We start from the raw sequence: 17,474 nt of genomic DNA on the forward strand, positions 1-17,474 counted from the left end.
CTCTTGCTGTCTCCAGTGGCTGGAACGAGCCGGCCTTGCTCGCTCGTCTTCTGGAGGGTTTCCGCGCAGAGGTAAAGGATGAGATTCTCTCCCGGGAGGTTCCTTCCAGCGTGGATTCCTTGATTGAACTCGCTATTCGCATTGAGCGACGGGTTGATCTTCGTCACCGAGCTCGTGGAAAGGAGCTCGCGCTCTCCGTCGCCTCCCTCTCCGCATCACTACCATCTTCCTCTGCCGGCTCGGGTGCTGAGCCCATGCAGCTGGGAGGTATCCGCATCTCGACTAAGGAGAGGGAACGGAGAATCACCAACCGCCTCTGTCTCTATTGCGGTTCCGCTGGTCATTTTGCCACTTCATGTCCAGTAAAAGGCCAGAGCTCGTCAGTAAGCGGAGGGCTACTGGTGAGCGCTACTACTCCTGTCTCTCCTTCAAGATCCTGCACTACCTTGTCGGTCCATCTACGCTGGACCGGTTCGTCAGCTTCCTGCAGTGCCTTAATAGACTCTGGGGCGGAGGGCTGTTTTATGGACGAGACCTGGGCTCGGGAACATGACATTCCTCTCAGACAGTTAAAGGAGCCCACGGCCTTGTTCGCCCTGGATGGTAGTCCTCTCCCCAGGATTCAGCGTGAGACGCTACCTTTAACCCTCACTGTTTCTGGTAATCATAGTGAAACCATTTCTTTTTTAATTTTTCGTTCACCTTTTACACCTGTTGTTTTGGGCCATCCCTGGCTAGTTTGTCATAATCCTTCCATTAATTGGTCTAGTAATTCTATCCTCTCCTGGAACGTCTCTTGTCATGTGAAATGTTTAATGTCTGCTATCCCTCCTGTTTCCTCTGTCTCTTCTTCACAGGAGGAGCCTGGTGATTTGACAGGGGTGCCGGAGGAATATCACGATCTGCGCACGGTGTTCAGTCGGTCCAGGGCCACCTCTCTTCCTCCACACCGGTCGTATGATTGTAGTATTGATCTCCTTCCGGGAACCACCCCCCCCCGGGGTAGACTATACTCTCTGTCGGCTCCCGAACGTAAGGCTCTCGAAGATTATTTGTCTGTAGCTCTTGACGCCGGTACCATAGTCCCCTCCTCCTCTCCCGCCGGAGCGGGGTTTTTTTTTGTCAAGAAGAAGGACGGGTCTCTGCGCCCCTGCATAGATTATCGAGGGCTGAATGACATAACAGTGAAGAATCGTTATCCGCTTCCTCTTATGTCTTCAGCCTTCGAGATCCTGCAGGGAGCCAGGTTTTTCACTAAGTTGGACCTTCGTAACGCTTACCATCTCGTGCGCATCAGGGAGGGGGACGAGTGGAAGACGGCGTTTAACACTCCGTTAGGGCACTTTGAATACCGGGTTCTTCCTTTCGGCCTCGCTAACGCTCCAGCTGTCTTTCAGGCATTAGTCAATGATGTCCTGAGAGACATGCTGAACATCTTTGTTTTCGTTTACCTTGACGATATCCTGATTTTTTCACCGTCACTCCAGATTCATGTTCAGCACGTTCGACGTGTCCTCCAGCGCCTTTTAGAGAATTGTCTTTTCGTGAAGGCTGAGAAGTGCACTTTTCATGCCTCCTCCGTCACATTTCTCGGTTCTGTTATTTCCGCTGAAGGCATTAAGATGGATCCCGCTAAGGTCCAAGCTGTCATTGATTGGCCCGTCCCTAAGTCACGTGTCGAGCTGCAGCGCTTTCTCGGCTTCGCGAACTTCTATCGTCGTTTCATCCGTAATTTCGGTCAGGTGGCAGCTCCTCTCACAGCCCTTACTTCTGTCAAGACGTGCTTTAAGTGGTCCGTTTCCGCCCAGGGAGCTTTTGATCTCCTCAAGAATCGTTTTACATCCGCTCCTATCCTTGTTACACCTGACGTCTCTAGACAGTTCGTTGTCGAGGTTGACGCGTCAGAGGTGGGAGTGGGAGCCATCCTTTCTCAGCGCTCCCTCTCTGACGACAAGGTCCACCCATGCGCGTATTTTTCTCATCGCCTGTCGCCGTCGGAACGTAACTATGATGTGGGTAACCGCGAACTGCTCGCCATCCGGTTAGCCCTAGGCGAATGGCGACAGTGGTTGGAGGGGGCGACCGTTCCTTTTGTCGTTTGGACTGACCATAGGAACCTTGAGTACATCCGTTCTGCCAAACGACTTAATGCGCGTCAGGCGCGTTGGGCGCTGTTTTTCGCTCGTTTCGAGTTCGTGATTTCTTATCGTCCGGGCTCTAAGAACACCAAGCCTGATGCTTTGTCTCGTCTCTTCAGTTCTTCAGTAGCCTCCACTGACCCCGAGGGGATTCTCCCTGAGGGGCGTGTTGTCGGGTTGACTGTCTGGGGAATTGAGAGGCAGGTAAAGCAAGCACTCACTCAAACTCCGTCGCCGCGCGCTTGTCCTAGGAACCTTCTTTTCGTTCCCGTTCCTACTCGTCTGGCCGTTCTTCAGTGGGCTCACTCTGCCAAGTTAGCCGGTCACCCTGGCGTTCGGGGTACGCTTGCTTCCATTCGCCAGCGTTTCTGGTGGCCCACCCGGGAGCATGACACGCGTCGTTTCGTGGCTGCTTGTTCGGTCTGCGCGCAGACTAAGTCCGGTAACTCTCCTCCTGCCGGCCGTCTCAGGCCGCTTCCTATTCCCTCTCGACCGTGGTCTCACATCGCCTTAGATTTTGTCACCGGACTGCCTTCGTCAGCGGGGAAGACTGTTATTCTTACGGTTGTCGATAGGTTCTCTAAGGCGGCTCATTTCATTCCCCTTGCTAAGCTTCCTTCTGCTAAAGAGACGGCACAAATCATCATCGAGAATGTTTTCAGAATTCATGGCCTTCCGTCAGACGTCGTTTCGGACAGAGGTCCGCAATTCACGTCTCAATTTTGGAGGGAGTTTTGCCGTTTGATTGGGGCTTCCGTCAGTCTCTCTTCCGGCTTTCACCCCCAGTCTAACGGTCAAGCAGAACGGGCCAATCAGACTATTGGTCGCATCTTACGCAGTCTTTCTTTTCGCAACCCTGCGTCTTGGTCAGAACAGCTCCCCTGGGCAGAATACGCCCACAACTCGCTTCCTTCGTCTGCGACCGGGCTATCTCCTTTTCAGAGTAGCCTCGGGTACCAGCCTCCGTTGTTCTCATCTCAGTTCGCCGAGTCCAGCGTCCCCTCCGCTCAGGCTTTTGTCCAACGTTGCGAGCGCACCTGGAAGAGGGTCAGGTCTGCACTTTGCCGTTATAGGGCGCAGACTGTGAGAGCTGCTAATAAGCGTAGAACGAAGAGCCCTAGATATTGTCGCGGTCAGAGAGTTTGGCTCTCCACTCAGAACCTTCCCCTTAAGACGGCTTCTCGCAAGTTGACCCCGCGGTTCATTGGTCCATTCCGTATCTCTCAAATCATTAACCCTGTCGCAGTGCGCCTTCTTCTGCCGCGATATCTTCGTCGCGTCCACCCGGTCTTCCATGTCTCCTGTGTCAAGCCCGTTCTTCGCGCCCCCGCTCGTCTTCCCCCCCCCCCCCCCCCATCCTTGTCGAGGGCGCACCCATCTACAGGGTCCGTAGGATTTTGGACATGCGTCCTCGGGGCCGTGGTCATCAGTACCTAGTAGATTGGGAGGGGTACGGTCCTGAGGAGAGGAGTTGGGTTCCCTCTCGGGACGTGCTGGACCGTGCGCTGATCGATGATTTCCTCCGTTGCCGCCAGGCTTCCTCCTCGAGTGCGCCAGGAGGCGCTCGGTGAGTGGGGGGGTACTGTCATGTTGTCTTGTCTCTGTCCTTTCCCTTCACCCTGTCTCCCTCTGCTGGTCGTTGTTATGTTACCTTTTCTCCCCCTCTTTTCCCCAGCTGTGCCTTGTCTCCTCCTAATTACCCATTCACCCCGTTCCCCACCTGTTCCCTTTTTCCCTCTGATTAGGTCCCTATATCTGTCTCTGTTTCTGCTCCTGTCCTTGTCGGATTCTTGTTTGTTTGTTTATGTGTCTCATGCCTGAACCAGACTATCATCGTGTGTGCTGCAACCTTGTCCTGTCCTGTCGGAATCTACCTGTCCATCTGAGCCCACGTATGTTCGTCATTAAAGTACTCTGTTTGTTAATTCGCTTTTGGGTCCTCATTCACGCCCCATAACAGTCTCTCATGTGTTTTCTAATTCCCACATCTGCAAACAGGCTTCTTCAGGGAAAGAGAGACTGTCACAGTCCAGCTTTGTCTGATCAGATGCTGGTAAAGATCTACCTTTGTGGACCCCAGAGCGAGAGAGAGAATGTCTAAATGACATAATGAGATCAAGGGTTGGGTGTGTTTGGATGATGACCTAGTTTGAGAGGGAGAGAGTAGTAAGCAGAGCCGGCCTGAGACTCATTATACACTCTGACAGGTCCAAATGAATGGGCCATTTCTCTAATATGGAACAGAGATGGGGGCCTAGGATACTTCAAATGTTTCAAATTCAGCAAAACAGTGACCTCCCTTTGGAGGTTTTCAAAACTAAATCCCCAGTCACACAGTCAAACCACAGGAAGAGGACAAATGGATCCTGCACCAACGCTTTAGACAAAGTGAAAAAGTATGTACACGGATCTGTACTGGGATTATGTTGAATGTTTTATGTGTGTGTTGGCTCCACTGTGCGTGTGTGCGTGTGCGTGTGCGTGTGCATGTGCGTGTGTGTGTGTGTGTGTGTGTGTGTGTGTGTGTGTGTGTGTGCGTGTGTGTGTGTGTGTGTGTGTGTGTGTGTGTTTGTAATAGTAAAAATTAGGTGGGTGCTTATATTTGTCCAGTTTCACACATATACAAGTCGGTATTAAATGCATGTGTGAATTGGAAATGTAACCTGAATCAATTAGGGTTAAGTGCCTTGCACAAGGGCACATCAACAGATTTTTCACCTTGTCGGCTCAGGGATTCAGACTAGCAACCTTCGGATACTGGCCCAATGCTCTAATCGCTATGCTACCTGACACACTTATGTACATATAACAATGTGCGTGGGGACCCCTGTAGATATAAAAAATATATATAAACTCAGCAAAAAAAGAAACTTCCCTTTTTCAGGACCCAGTCTTTCAAAGATAATTCGTAAAAATCCAAATAACTTCACAGATCTTCACTGTAAAGGGTTTAACACTGTTTCCCATGCTTGTTCAATGAACCATAAGCAATTAATGAACATGCACCTGTGGTCATTAAGACACTAACAGCTTACAGGACGGTAGGCAATTAAGGTCACAGTTATGAAAACTTAGGACACTAAAGAGGCCTTTCTACTGACTCTGAAAAACATCAAAAGAAAGATGCCCAGGGTGCCTGCTCATCTGCGTGAACGTGCCTTAGGCATGCTGCAAGGAGGCATGAGGACTGCAGATGTGGCCAGGGCAATAAATTGCAATGTCCGTACTGTGAGACACCTTAGACAGCGCTACAGGGAGACAGGACGGACAGCTGATCATCCTTGCAGTGGCAGACCACATGTAACAACACCTGCGGGACAGGTACAGGATGGCAACAACTGCCCGAGTTCCACCAGGAATGCACAATCCCTCCATCAGTGCTCAGACTGTCCATAATAGGCTGAGAGAGGATGAACTGAGGGCTTGTAGGCCTGTTGTAAGGCAGGTCCTCACCAGACCAGTGGGATCGATTTGGAGGTGGAGAGTCTGTCATGGTCTGGGGCGGTGTGTCACAGCATCATCGGACTGAGCTTGTTGTCATTGCAGGCAATCTCAACGCTGTGCGTTACAGGGAAGACATCTTCCTCCCTCATGTGGTACCCTTCCTGAAGGCTCATCCTGACATGACAATGCCACCAGCCATACTGCTTGTTCTGTGCGTGATCCTGCAAGGCAGAAATGGCAGTGTTCTGCCATGGCCAGCGAAGAGCCCGGATCTCAATCCCATTGAGCACGTCTGGGACCTGTTGGATTGGAGGGTGAGGGCTAGGGCCATTCCCTCCAGAAATGTCTGGGAACTTGCAGGTGCCTTGGTGGAAGAGTGGGGTAACAACTCACAACAAGATCTTGCAAATCTGGTGCAGTCCATGAGGAGGAGATGCACTGCAGTACTTAATTTAGCTTGTGGCCACACCAGATTCTGACTGTTACTTTTGATTTTGACGCCCCTTTGTTCAGGGACACATTATTCCATTTCTGTTAGTCACATGTCTGTGGAACTTGTTAAGTTTATGTCTTAGTTGTTGAATCTTGTTACATTCATACAAATATTTACACGTTAAGTTTGCTGAAAATAAACACAGTTGACAGTGAGAGGACGTTTATTTATATACACTGAACAAAAACATGAATGCAACACGCAACAATTTCAAAGATTTTACTGACTCATAATTTATATAAGGAAATCAGATACCTTAAAAAAAGGTGTGACCACCATTTTCCCCATGCAGCGTGACACATATCCTATGCATATAGTTGATCAGGCTGTTGATTGTGGCCTACTTGAATGTTGTCCCACTCCTCTTCAAAGGCTGTGCGAAGTTTCTGGATATTGGCGGGAACTGGAACACGCTGTCGTCCAGAGCATCCCAAACATGCTCTATGGGTGACATGTCTACTGAGTATGCTGGCCATGGAAGAACTGGGCCATTTTCAGCTTCCGGGAATTGTGTACAGATCCTTGCGTCATGGGGCAGTGTTCCAGTTCCCGTCAATATCCAGCAACTTTTCACAGCCATTAATAAAGAGGAGTGGGACAGCTCTGGCAACAGCTCTGGTGGACATTTTTTGCAGTCAGCATGTCAATTGCGTGCTCCCTCAAAACTTGAGACATCTGTGGTATTGTGTTGTGTGACAAAACTGCACATTTTAGGGTGGCCTTTTATTGTCCACAGCACAAGGCTCACCTGTGTAATAATCAGCTTCTTGATATGCCACACCTGTCAAGTGGATGGGTTGTCTTGGCAAAGGTGAAATGCTCACTAACAGGCATGTAAACAAATGTGTGCACAAAATAAGCTTTGTACAGATGGAACATATCTAGGATCTTTTATTTCAGCTCATGAAACATGGGACCAGCATTTTACATGTTGTGTTAATATTTTTGTTCAGTATATATAAAATAAAATATTTAATTTGGGCTTTAGCCCATAGAAATGCATTTAACAAATCAAATCAAATCCCCAAAAATGGTCACATGCGTCGAATACAGTAGGTGTAGACCTTACAGTGAAACGATGACTTACAAATAAGGGGGTATTTTGAAAGATAAGAATAACAAATAATTAAAGAGCAGCAGTAAATAACAGTAGCGGGGCTATGTACATGGGGCTACCGGTGTCGAGGTAATTGAGGTAGAATGGTTAGTTAAGAGCCGATAAGACGGCAGCCATCCCCTCTGGCGCCATCATGAATCAATACACATTCATAAGTGGGAAAACAGGCAGAAAAAAATGATTAAGGAATGAGGTTTTGAAGTGTCTTTCCTATATCTAGGATAGTGGTTCCCAACTTTTTTCATTTACCGTACCACCAAATGAATTTTGCCCTGCCCGGAGTACCCCTGAAGTTACCCCCTCATGTACATTTTATCAGTAGGTCTGTGGTCTCATGAGTCTTCTCAAGTACCCCCTGTGGAATGGACAAGTACCCCCAGGGGTTCTAGTACCCCTGGTTGGGAACCACTGATCTAGGAGATATATGAAACCTCAGAAAATGTTGTAGTTGTTTGGATGTATATTTAACCCCCCTTTTTTGGGGAACAAAACTACCTCCGTACTTATGTTCATTATTTAAACCGGTATCAGTTACTTTCAGCCAAGTTATGTGAACGTTGTGGGGGTCATAGAGCAAAACAGAAAACACCATTGTGTTCAAATGAATTTGTAGCCCACACTGTTCGGACGCCACAGACAGAAGTTGGCACATCGGCGGTACCGACTTCAGACGAGTCCCGTGGGGCTTGTTGGGGTCGTAGACCAAAACAGAGAACATCTCATCTTTCCATAGAGTAGTAGGCCAAACCGTTCGGAAGCTGCAGACGTTTTCAACGTTTTCGTGAGAAGACAAAGAGCACAGTAGCTCTGCCACTGATTGAGATACAGCCTATGCACAAAACCACATAGCTTTAGCTTAAACTGACAGATTATAATGTGGTTTTTTATTATTATGTTAATTATACATAGCTTCTTAAAGATTATAAACCTGAATTCACATAAAGCACTATTGTTATATGCACAGTACATATGTGTACGGTTGTAGACTTACAGTATGTCTGTTTTCGCCATTTGTGCATTCCGTATCCCCCATGTCTCTCTTTCTCAGGATTGTCTGTCTCTGTCAGTCTGCCCACTAGGTCAAAGGTCAGTCTTGGTTCTAGGTCAGAGCCTGTGGATGAGAGCCATAGGCGGGCTAGTCTCTGGATCCAATGTCATGCATTGAAAAATCTCCACTTGAACTCAACACGCTCAACAGACGACCAAGTTCATCAAGGTAAACCGGATAAAACCATAACAGAACCAATAAGAATCCTCAAAACCCAAACTTCTGCTTAGAAACACTAAATGAGCAAATATTTCCAAACAGATGTCACTTCACTTCACTTCCACTCCCCTGCAGATAGGAGGAAACCTCTCAAAACAAGCAATTAATTCTGTTGGTCGGACACGTTTTGTATAGGAGAGGTTTTTATCGTTTGGAGCAATGTGTCTAGATCCGGTCTGGAGCCGAGGTTGCAGACAGGCAGGAGGAACCATAAGGTGATGGAGAGGGCCACCTGAACAAACCCGTATGGGTCTTAGGACCACGATTTATTGCTCTCTTCCCCCAGGCTGGGGCCTGTCTCTGGAGCTGCTCTGTCAGGGGATAGATGGCTCCCTCTCTCACATTCTCTTTTTCTCTCTCTCGCTCTTGTTTTCCCTCTCTCTCTATCTCTCTCACCTTCTCTCTCACTATTTATTTCTCTGTCTTTCTCCCTCCCTCGCTCTCGCTCTCTCTCTTTCTCTCTGTCTCTCTACCCGGCTCTCTTTCTCTCTCCAGACATCCGCGACAGCTGTTTGTCCAGACGGGTGTGTGGGTGTCTGCTGTGGGGTTGCCTGGCCCTGGCCTCAAGGGTGGAACTCTTTTCTTTCCCAGCACTTCTTCTGTCTCCTCTTACTCACCGACTGACTGAGTCGCTGCTGCATCACCTACCTTCACACGACCTCCGCCACTCTCTGTAACATGTAGTGTACATGCCACCCACATGTTACAGAACAGACAGACGGACTGGCAAACAGATTAACCATACAGATGTAGGATCTTCATTTGAGCCAGTTGGCTACATCTGGAAAATAATCCTGCAGCAACAGGAAATGTAAATGATTATGTGGATTATAATTAATGGAGATTTTTGTGGTGGTTGATAAATTTTTCATAAAGGAAAGTCTGCAATTTCAAAGCGGAAATTATAAACTGAAGTATACGTTTTACATTTCCTGTATTGCAGGAAAGTTCTCAAGCAACAGGGTGATCAAATTAAGATCCTACATCTGTACATTATTAGCTGACTACCATTACGTACTGCACAGGGTGCATTGTGCATAGAAACTAAAATAGACTTGCACACTCAAACATACTCAGCTCATTCAAAAGCACAGTATGCTATCAGTTCTACTATTCTTGTGTCGTTAAAGAGGATTTATCCACCCTAGCAACAGTGAAATCTTGGCAAAGGCAACCATCACCCCAAGTAAAAGTAAAATCACTGACTACAGATATTCAGTAAAGGTGTAAAGATTTCCCTTGACGATGGTAAACTCTTTTAAACAACTTTTGAGACACAAGGTAGTAAAATCAAATGAAGTGTGTGGCAAATTTGTCCTGCTTTGCTGCAGATATTGCACTAATTAATCTAGGCCTTGCACGCTTTTCTGCCATGGTATTTCACCTTACTAGCTAAGTCCATCTCAGATGGGGAAATTTAAGAGCTTTCTCTCATTTCTTAAGTTACAAGCCAAATCATGTACTAATCAGACCTACTCAGGCCATGGACTTGGGTAGCTCACAAGCATTTCCAACAAAAGCACAGAAGCACAACCATATTCCATGGGCAGGATCCAGGAGAAGAGACAGAACAAAGGCATTTCCTTCAATTCTAACATTCGAAGGTGTAACTCTTTCAAACCAAAACCAACCACCATTGACCAATGAATTGATACCAAGTTTACAGTAACCTGATCACCCAGGCCCATCTCATCTCACCATCTCCACAGGATATCACAGCATCTAAAGGCTTGTGTGAGACCGATGTAAAATCCCTTTGCAGATAGTAATTCAGAGTTCATCCTGTAAAGATACAAGTTACCACAGAGATACATCCACATAGTTGGCATCGGAGTCCTCTTCAGGGTAGAAGTTTAAAATAGATACCAAATATGGCTGCAATAGTATTATTCATCACACATTTGAGAGAGAGAGAGAGAGAGAGAGAGAGAGAGAGAGAGAGAGAGAGAGAGAGAGAGAGAGAGAGAGAGAGAGAGAGAGAGAGAGAGAGAGAGAGAGAGAGAGAGATAGAGAGAGAGAGAGAGAGATTTTGTCCCCTCAGAGGGTGGGAGGGCATACTGGCCGTTAAATCATTGTCGTTTGTGTCTGCCTTGTGTTCCTGGGCCATTTGCCATGCAGCCCCAGGTGACAGAGATCACATAGTTTAGGGCCGAGCCTACATCTGTGACAGGGCCGAGCCTACTGTTATTGTATTTTCTCAGAGATTCAAATAGCTGTTCTATTGTTTCCAAGGAAAGTCAAAAACAACATTCTTCTCAAGGTTTTAAGAGAATGTTTAAACCTTGAAACAAACTAAAACTCCACTTAAACCAGTCTCACAGAAACAAGTGAAAATAATGTTGTTTTTATTGTCACCTGGAGACTCGGTTATTGAATGTGATGGAATAGGGCCTCTAGACAATGTTTCTTTATGTTGGTCATTACAGTAAATGTAGTTATCAATGAGGAGAGGCTGGCTGAAACCTCCAGGCCCATGTGATGGATGTGTTTACCCTGGACCTAAACGCCATGTCTGATGTTTTATTTATTTAGATTTATTTCACCTTTATTTAACCAGGTAGGCCAGTTGAGAACAAGTTGTTATTTACAACTGTGACCTGGCCAAGATAAAGCAAAGCAGTGCGACACAAACAACCACACAGAGTTACACATGGAATAAACAAACGTACAGTCAATAATACAATAGAGAAAGTGTATATACAGTGTGTGCAAATGAGGTAGGATAAGGGGTCATAGTGACAAAATAATTACAGTATGGCAAATTAAACACTGGGGTGATAGATGTGCAGAAGATGGTGTGCAAAGGAGCAAAATAAATAACAATATGGTGATGAGGTAGTTGGTTGGGCTGTTTACAGATTGGCTATGTACAGGTGCAGTGATCTGTGAGCTGCTCTGACAGCTGGTGCTTAAAACTAGTGAGGGAGATATGAGTCTCCAGCTTCAGTGATTTTTGCAGTTCGTTCCAGTCATTGGCAGCAGAGAACTGGAAGGAAAGGTGGCTGAAGGAGGAATTGGCTTTGGTGTGACCAGTGAAATATACCTGCTGGAGCGAGTGCTGCTGGTGGGTGCTGCTATGGTGACCAGTGAGCTGAGATAAGGCGGGGCTTTACCAAGCAATGACTTATAGATGACCTGAATCCAGTGGGTTTGGCGACGGATATGAAGCAAGGGCCAGCCAACGAGAGCATACAGGTAGCAGTGGTGGGTAGTATATGGGGCTTTGGTGACAAAACGGATGGCACTGTGATAGACTGCATCCAATTTGCTGAGTAGAGTGTTGGAGGCTATTTTGTAAATGACATCGCCTAAGTCAAGGATCGGTAGGATAGTCAGATTTACGAGGGTATGTTTGGCAGCATGAGTGAAGGATGCTTTGTTGCGAAATAGGAAGTTGATTCTAGATTTAATTTTAGATTGGAGATGTGTCTGGAAGGACACCTAGGTATATGTAGTTGTCCACATATTCTAAGTCAGAACCGTCCAGAGTAGTGATACTTGACGGGTGGGTAGGTGTGTTGTCAGCGATCGGTTGAAGAGCATGCATTTAGTTTTGCTTGCATTTAAGAGCCGTTGGAGGCCTCGGAAGGAGAGTTGTACGGCATTGAAGCTCATCTGGAGGTTAGTTAACACAGTGTCCAAAGAGGGGCCAGAAGTACACAGAATGGTGTTGTCTGCGTAGAGGTGGATCAGAGAATCACCAGCAGCAAGAGCGACATCATTGATGTATACAGAGAAAAGAGTCGGCACGAGGATTGAACCCTGTGGCACCCCCATAGAGACTGCCAGAAGTCCGGACAACAGGCCCTCTGATTTCACACACTGAATTCTGTCAGAGAAGTAGTTGGTGAACCAGGCGAGGCAGTCATGTGGCTTCTCTGGACGTGTGAGGGGGAAATGCCAGCTAAATGCAGTCACCGCCATCTAATGAAGTGGTAGAGGTCCTTCTACCCAGCCTGTAATTCAGCCACCAGCCCCCTGCCTCTCTTGACCTGGTTGCGTCACAAGTGTGTCCGTCCATAGTTTTGATATATGCCCACATCTCCTGTGCTGTAGTAAAGGCTGAACCCAAAGGGCTGCCTGTTGCTCAAGGCTGCATGTGTGATTTTGTCAATGCATGAAATGGGAATGGTAAGAGGAAATGACTTGTGTTTTGCCTGTTTTAGATGGATGCTGAACTCTGTGTCCTGGGTCCATGGAGTCTCATACACACACACTGAGCTCTTCTCCTAATGGCTAAACAGCATGCTCATGCCATGCTACGTAATGACAGGCTTGGGTAATTCCGTTGAAGTGGCAGTTTTCAGAGTCAGCAGGCAAAGAGAAGGCACTGCACCGCCTTAGGCACAGAGGTTGTGTGAGGACACTGTCTCCACACCTCACTCAGGCATGCACATATATGCACAGAAACACACACACATGCAAAAGAACGCACGGACACGCACACAAACACAGTAATACGGCACAGTAATTAAGTACTGGAGGTTTGGTTATCTTCCAGCAGTTCCTTGAAGATGGAACTCTGATAGTAGTGTTGAAGTAGTGTCCAGCTCAGAATCTGCTCCTACTTTACACAAGATCATAAAGAATAAGCTGATTATTTTTCTGGAGTGAACACAATCATGGTGTTTTGGCCTCTTGGGCTCTCACCAGGGTTTCACATCAGCTAGGTCACCCATGATACCTGTCAGTAATCGACATCCATCCATGTCTTAGGATGTTGGTAGATGATGTGGAAACCGGCCACTCGGGCAACAGTGAGCGTTGTTACCTTCAAGTAGGTTTGGGTTTTGCTAGGTTGTTGTGGACGGGGATGGTAGATGGGCGTAGGCATCTGCCTCTGATTCAAGGTTGCAACTTGCAATCCAGTGAGAGAAAGATGTTTAAGATATTTTTGTTTTAAGCCTATCCCAACCTTAACCCTTATCTTAACCAGTTAATGCCTACATTTAACCTTAGACAATGCTAAATTTGGAAGAACTTAGAAATTTGAGAAACATGGATGAACGTCTAATTATATTTATTTAAAAAAAAATCTATTTCGATCTTGTCTCATCGCTGCAACTCCCCAACGGGCTCGGGAGGTGAAGGTTGAGTCATGCGTCCTCCGAAACATGATCCAACAAACTTATAAACACACGCCTGTTTAACCTGGAAGCTAGCCGCACCAATGTGTCAGAGGAAAACACTGTTCAACTGACTACCAAGGTCAGCCTGCAGGCACCCAGCCCAACACAAGGAGTTGCTAGAGCGCAACGAGCCAAGTAAAGCCAACCTTCACCTCCCGAGCCCATTGGGGAGTTGCATCGATGAAACAAGATCAAAATATATTTTTTTTAAATAAAAATAACTAGTCGTTCATCCATGTTTCTCAAACCCTTTCCTAACCCGGAAAATGTTGGGCCAATTGTGCTCTGCCCTATGGGACTTCCAATCAGGGCCAGTTGTGAGACAGCTTGGAATCGAACCCACGCCTGTAGTAAACCCTTTAGCACTGCGATGCAGTGCCTTAGACCACTGCGCCACTTAGGAGGCCCCATGATTGTCTAATTCTGACGTGAGACTGTGAGCGCTAGCAGTTCACATGGCTGTCACTTCTCACGGGGGCATGATGCAGCAGATACTAAATCCTCGGCCCCGGGAAGTGGCGAGTAAGGAGCAGGGGCGCTGTAAAGCTCACGGCCGAACCAGTAGCCACCTCCTCCCTGTAGGCCGTCTTGTCATTGTTGGTAATCAAGCCTACCACTGTAGTGTCATCTGCAAACTTGATGATTGAGTTGGAGGCATGCATGGCCACACAGTCATGGGTGAACAGGGAGTACAGGAGAGGGCTGAGGACGCACCCTTGTGGGGCCCCAGTGTTGAGGATCAGCGGGGTGGAGATGTTGTTTCCTACCCTCACCACCTGGGGTCGGCCCGTCAGAAAGTCCAGGACCCAGTTGCACCGGGCGGGGTCGAGACCCAGGGTCTAGAGCTTAATGACGAGTTTGGAGTGTACTATGGTGTTAAATGTTGAGCTGTAATCGATGAACAGCGTTCTTACATAGGTATTTCTCTTGTCCAGATGGGTTAGGGCAGTGTGCAGTATGATTGTGACTGCGTCTACTGTGGACCTATTGGGGCGGTAAGCAAATTGGAATGGGTCTAGGATGTCAGGTAGGGTGGAGGTGATATCATCCTTGACAAGTCTCTCAAAGCACTTCATGATGACGGAAGTGAGTGCTATGAGGCAATAGTCGTGAATATGTCCTTAAACACACCAGCCAGCTGGTCTGTGCATGCTCTGAGGACACGGCTAGGGATGCCGTTTGGGCCGGCATCCTTGCAAAGATTAACACGTTTAGATGTTTACTCACGTTGGCTGAGGTGAAGGAGAGAGGTTTTGGTAGTGGGCTGTGTCAGTGGCACTGTATTGTCCTCAAAGATTGCAAAGAAGTTGTTTAGTGTGTCTGGGAGCAAGACATCGGTGTCCGCGACGGGGCTGTTCTTTTTGTAATCCATGATTGACTGTAGATCCTGCCACATACGTCTCGTGTTTGAGCTGTTGAATTGTGACTGTACTTTGTATCTATTCTGACGTTTAGCTTGTTTGATTGCCTTGGTGAGGGAATAGCTACACTGTTTGTATTCGGTCATGTTTCCAGATGCCTTGCCCTGATTAAAAGCAGTGGTTTGCGCTTTCAGTTTTGCGCGAATGCTGCCATCAATCCACAGTTTCTGGTTGGGGAAAGTTTTAATAGTCACCGTGGGTACAACATCACCGATGCACTTGCTAATAAACTCGCTCACCGAATCCGCGTATACATCAATGTTGTTGTCTGAGGCTATCCGGAACATATCCCAGTCCACGTGATCGAAGCCATCTTAAAGCGTGGAATCAGATTGGTCGGACCAGCATTGAACAGACCTGAGCAAGGGCGTTTCCTGTTTAATACAGCAGTAAACAGTAAACAGAGGGAGAGAGAGAGAGTGTGTCTTTGTTTTTGAAAACACAGGGGTGGTTTAGGACTCCTTTTTTTAGCCAAACAGCCTGTTATTAGGATAGTAAACTACCAAGCTTCATCGTTATTTAGACTATCTACTGGCTACATATTTGTCTTTTAAATCCCCTTTGAGACAGCCAGGATGTAAGAGGACCTCCACCTAGTCTCGCGAAGCAGAGCAGTTGGAGGTGAGCCAAGTTGAGGGTCTTCAGAGTGGAGGAGAATCCATCATCTCAACACCACTTGGCCTGGCACAATTAGACTCTCCGAGGGAGCTGCATGGGCTATGCATGGCTTCATGGGTCACGTCCCATGGGCCAGTATGATGCCAGTACTAGGTTATGCTATCTCACTCTAACGCTAGGCTGCGCTAAGCTAGACCACATTTCCAGGGGTTGCTCAGATCCTGACACAGTTTCCCTGACTGCATCCTCCTGCAGGCTCAAGTTCTGCCCTGGGGCTACAGCTGACTTCCACTCGCATCAGCATGGTGGGAAGAAGAAGAATGGGCCTTTTCATCAGGCAGGACTGGCCCTACATGAATATTTCAATCAGGCAACATAATTCCAGAGTGCCAACCTAGACAAAGGAGAGCTATGTGGGTGAGGAGGTGAAAGGAGAGGTGAGAGAGGAGGGATATGAGGGGGTTGGAGAAGCAGGGAGAATGGGAAACTTGGAGCTCTGATATCTGATTTTCTCCTTGAGGCACCACCTGCTAGAATCCACAGGCAGCCTTGTGGTTTTAGTTTGTTCCGTGATGGGAGAGACGGCAGCTTGGTAAAACCCTATCTGACCATGTCTGCCTGAAGCGGTGCCAGCCAGCCATTGAGCTGACTAGACCACATCCCAACTCCTGTGGAAAGATGAAGAGGCTGAACGAGCTCTGGCTTGTGCTCCCAGTGTCCAGGCCCATGTGTGTGGAAGGCAAGGGTGTGCCTGTGGACATACCAAGCATTCCAGGTCGGCAATAAACCCAAATTGAAGGGGGGATAAAGTTGTGATGTGTTGAGTGATACCTGGGCAGCTGGGCCAGGGGGTGGGACCAGGATAACAGGGTGGGTTAGCTGATGAGAGGTCCTGATGTTGCCTAGGGTGGTGACTGGAGACAGATTGAGAGTGAAGGCTTTCTTGCCACTCCCAGTCCCGCCCTCTACGTCAATTTGGGCTAAGGTTATAGCTAAGTGTTTTAGGGTAACACTGTGGTCTGACTAAGATGCAAAGATACTGCTGTTAGTTGTTCCTGTTGCCATAGCATTTTGGCAGTTGAAGTTGTTAGAATAGCGGAGTTGAACTCAATTCCGTCCATGTTGCATTCACCATGCCGACATGCACCGAAAGTCTCAGTACAAAAGTATTGATTTTCATACAACAGCTCCGCCAAATACCTGTTATGTTGTTATTATGCAAATGCATGGTGGTGACTCTCAGTCTCACTATGGCATAATAGCTTAGCGTTTCTTGGGGGGGTTAAAAGCTTGTCCAATGTGCTGGTTGAGACAGAGGCCTAACCCAGGCACCACAGATCCTCAACAGATCCATCGATAAAGGCAATGCATGTTCCAAAACACAAGCTTCTTCCAAAACTGGGTTCGCAACGTACTTTTCTGTACCTTTACTGTTTCTTGCATGACAATATTTCAAAACATCAGTTTATGTTCTTTAGATACTTTTTGGAATATTTATCAGCTGTAAATTGGAATTCTAGTAAATCCCCAACAAGCATGAAGAATACTGTAAACCTGTGGTGTTACTGTAGACTTGCACATAACATATGTGGAGTGTTGTCCAATTCAAATGCATGGCTAATTCAACATCATTCAACACATCACACATTTCCCCAAGCAGCTTGGCTACAGTACCAGTCAGTCAGTCACACATAGGGATATGATTGAGATTGACACGGCTGAGGCTTGGTTCATTACACCAGAAAACTGACCCAATTACACCAATTAACAATACCAATGGACCCCCCAGAGGGAGGGCCTGTAATGTGCCAACAGGGAGAGAAAAGGAGGTGGAGGCATGAACACCC

This window comes from Oncorhynchus mykiss, chromosome 30, assembly GCF_013265735.2.
Source record: "Oncorhynchus mykiss isolate Arlee chromosome 30, USDA_OmykA_1.1, whole genome shotgun sequence".
NCBI lineage: Eukaryota > Metazoa > Chordata > Actinopteri > Salmoniformes > Salmonidae > Oncorhynchus > Oncorhynchus mykiss.